The sequence below is a fragment of the Pseudophryne corroboree genome, chromosome 2 (assembly GCF_028390025.1).
Source record: "Pseudophryne corroboree isolate aPseCor3 chromosome 2, aPseCor3.hap2, whole genome shotgun sequence".
Taxonomy (NCBI): Eukaryota; Metazoa; Chordata; class Amphibia; order Anura; family Myobatrachidae; genus Pseudophryne; species Pseudophryne corroboree.
This window is the reverse complement of record NC_086445.1, coordinates 612,432,073-612,435,594: the sequence shown is the minus strand read 5'-3', so window position 1 is coordinate 612,435,594 and position 3,522 is coordinate 612,432,073. Positions and strand designations below refer to the sequence as shown.

Sequence of the window (3,522 nt, the reverse complement as noted above, 5' to 3'; positions counted from 1 at the left end):
TGAATTTTCGTCCAATAACCAATGCCTATTGTGATAGTATATCCTGGTATCTGATAATCTGCTATTGCTAAGTTTCTGGTCAACATGTACAGTGAAAGAAAAATCTCTAAGTTAGTCCAAGATCAAATAAATGAATGGAAAAAGATTGTAGATGTGAAGTCGGTAAGGGTCAAAGGTTGCTCCAACACTTCTGCTTTTCACATGGAGACAGAGGTATTTACTACTGCACCTAATATTCCCTAGCAGTCTCCCATCTAGGTACTGATCAGGCTCCTCACTGCTTAGCTTCCAAGATCTGGCGAGATTGGGCGTAGCCAGTGAGATATGGCAGTAATATCACATAGGTTGTGAATGAGAGGGTGTATGGTTATTGGCACATACCAGAAGAGGTACTTCTACTATCCGTCAATGTGCACAGTCTCTCTGTTACTTTCGCATTGCATAGAAATTATGTGACTGGCATCAGGATGAGAAAGTACTGAAAAATGCAAGATACAAGAAACGTATAGGTTCAGGGTCCGTCTTCTACTGTCCACCGTCATATAAAGATATAGCGGACAGTGGATGAGAGAGGCGGGTTACCTGGGCCTATTGAAAATTTGTGTGAAATTACACAGGTATCTTAAAGTTTCCTATGATGGTAAAACATCCAAATTCAAAATTTGCTTTTAATGATGCCCCTAGGGTACGAAAATAGAGAACAAAAAACCTCTATTAGAAATACCACAAAGTTGTCTGTGATCAGAAAATGTTCTAACAAAGTGTTATGGTTTGCAGGTATGAATTAACCATCTATACAGCAAAGTTAAAGTTGAAACGTAAAAATAAGACTAAAGAGTAATCACTGAAAACGTTGGATATTTTGACACTATAGTAGGATAGTAAAGTAGCAGATTAACAAATATTAAATAATTTGATAGTCAAAAATGTCGTCCAATATACGATACCAGGAGATGAGTGGGCTGAACCGTGCACTGTTCAGCACCACTAAACACAGACGGCCGTTTCACCTGAAGGTGGCTTGTTCACTGTGTGAGGTAGTAGTGGAAGACTGTCTATTTAAGGCCAATGTAGGGGGGTGGTCTCATTGTAAGGGCCAATCATAGAGGAAGGAATGAAACACGTGATGTTCGTGAGGTGTCCGTTACATCACTTCCGGTTTCAAAGACCGGAAGTGGTGTCGGATTGCGTCATAACAGAAGCCTTTGTATAGCTATTAGAACTTTGAATTTAACTGAACTGAATGTAAGTGGAGAGAGATGAATATTGTGGTCTGGATGCTAGGGCCACGATCAGGGCACTAGCTACGTTACCGGAAGTCCTCAGGTAACAGGACTACTCTGTGGCGCGTCACTTCACATTAGCGCGTCACTTCTGGTTTCGAAAGCCGGAAGTTTTGCGGGACCCGACGCGTCTAAATTTTGTATGCGGCTGGGTTAGGGTTTAGGTTGGGCTAAATAGCTGATTAAATGTGTGGGGGAATGAGTGGTTACAAACTGATCGTGGCCTGAATGTTAGGGCCACGATCAGGGCACTTGCTACGTTGCCGGAAGTCCTCAGGTAACAGGACTGCTCTGTGGCGCGTCACTTCTCATTAGCGCGTCACTTCCGCCACAATATTCATCTCTTTCCACTTACATTCAGTTAAATTCAAAGTTCTAATAGCTATACAAAGACTTCTGTTATGACGCAATCCGACACCACTTCCGGTCTTTGAAACCGGAAGTGATGTAACGGACACCTCACGAACATCACATGTTTCATTCCTTCCTCTATGATTGGCCCTTACAATGAGACCACCCCCCTACATTGGCCTTAAATAGACAGACTTCCACTACTACCTCACACAGTGAACAAGCCACCTTCAGGTGAAACGGCCGTCTGTGTTTAGTGGTGCTGAACAGTGCACGGTTCAGCCCACTCATCTCCTGGTATCGTATATTGGACGAAATTTTTGGCTATCAAATTATTTAATATTTGTTAATCTGCTACTTTACTATCCTACTATAGTGTCAAAATATTCAACGTTTTCAGTGATTACTCTTTAGTCTTATTTTTACGTTTCAACTTTAACTTTGCTGTATAGATGGTTAATTCATACCTACAAACCATAACACTTTGTTAGAAAATCTTCTGATCACAGACAACTATGTGGTATTTCTAATAGAGGTTTTTTGTTCTCTATTTTCGTACCCTAGGGGCATCATTAAAAGCAAATTTTGAATTTGGATGTTTTACCATCATAGGAAACTTTAAGATACCTGTGTAATTTCACACTAATTTTCAATAGGCCCAGGTAACCCGCCTCTCTCATCCACTGTCCACTATATCTTTATATGACGTGGACATTAGAAGACGGGCCCTGAACCTATACGTTTCCTGTATCTTGCTTTTTTCAGTACTTTCTCATCCTGATGCCAGTCACATAATTTCTCTGCAATGCGAAAGTAACAGAGAGACTGAGCACATTGACGGATAGTAGAAGTACCTCTTCTGGTATGTGCCAATAACCATACACCCTCTCATTCACAACCTATGTGATATTACTGCCATATCTCACTGGCTACGCCCAATCTCGCCAGATCTTGGAAGCTAAGCAGTGAGGAGCCTGATCAGTACCTAGATGGGAGACTGCTAGGGAATATTAGGTGCAGTAGTAAATACCTCTGTCTCCATGTGAAAAGCAGAAGTGTTGGAGCAACCTTTGACCCTTACCGACTTCACATCTACAATCTTTTTCCATTCATTTATTTGATCTTAGACTAATTTAGAGATTTTTCTTTCACTGTACATGTTGACCAGAAACTTAGCAATAGCAGATTATCAGATACCAGGATATACTATCACAATAGGCATTGGTAATTGGACGAAAATTCATAATCTAGATTGCTATATCAAATGCCTATGTGTCATATATCAGAACTTTTTTTCCTGTTATGTTGAAATTGAATTTCTGATATTTTCATCTTGGGTGTCACTGTCACCGTAAAATACTCATACAAATTGGAGACTTGATACTCCTATTCATCAATTTTTCTTATTGATAAATGAAAATCTGTCCTCAGATTCAAAAATACAATTAGAGGAAGGTTAAAAATTCTTTAAGACCTTCTCATTAAGCATTATATGTGTGTTTGTCAATATTTTATAATTCTATATTTTTTACTGGGTGTAGCCCAAGGCTCTTCCATGATTTCCGTTAGCTGGTCTGACCCTGGAAACTCAGTCTTACCTGCTTTGGGCCGTTTAAATACAGGTGCCGTGGTTTTTAACACAGGCTCTGCTGAATCCTCTAAGGATAGAATTGCTTTTATTGCTCTAATAAAACCTAGCTATATCCACTGAGCAGAGACCTTCTACTTGTTCCTCGTATTCCGAAGTAGAGTATATAGAGCTTTCATCGTCCGAAGAATCATCCAGTGTTGCCTGTGAAGTTGATGGTTTACTTACACTAGGTTTATCAGCTTGTCTCTTTGGGGAAGCTGGTGAGGGAAAAGATATACTGTAAGTAGGGAGCTGCTT

General features: G+C 40.2%; 2 pseudogenes; one reads left to right on the top strand and one right to left on the bottom strand.

Moving 5' to 3' along the window:
* Nucleotides 1-217: 217 nt before the first annotated feature.
* LOC135054399 (5S ribosomal RNA) lies at nt 218-336 on the bottom strand (annotated as a pseudogene).
* A 2,205-nt stretch (nt 337-2,541) lies between these two features.
* LOC135054398 (5S ribosomal RNA) lies at nt 2,542-2,660 on the top strand (annotated as a pseudogene).
* The last annotated feature ends 862 nt before the right edge of the window (nt 2,661-3,522 follow it).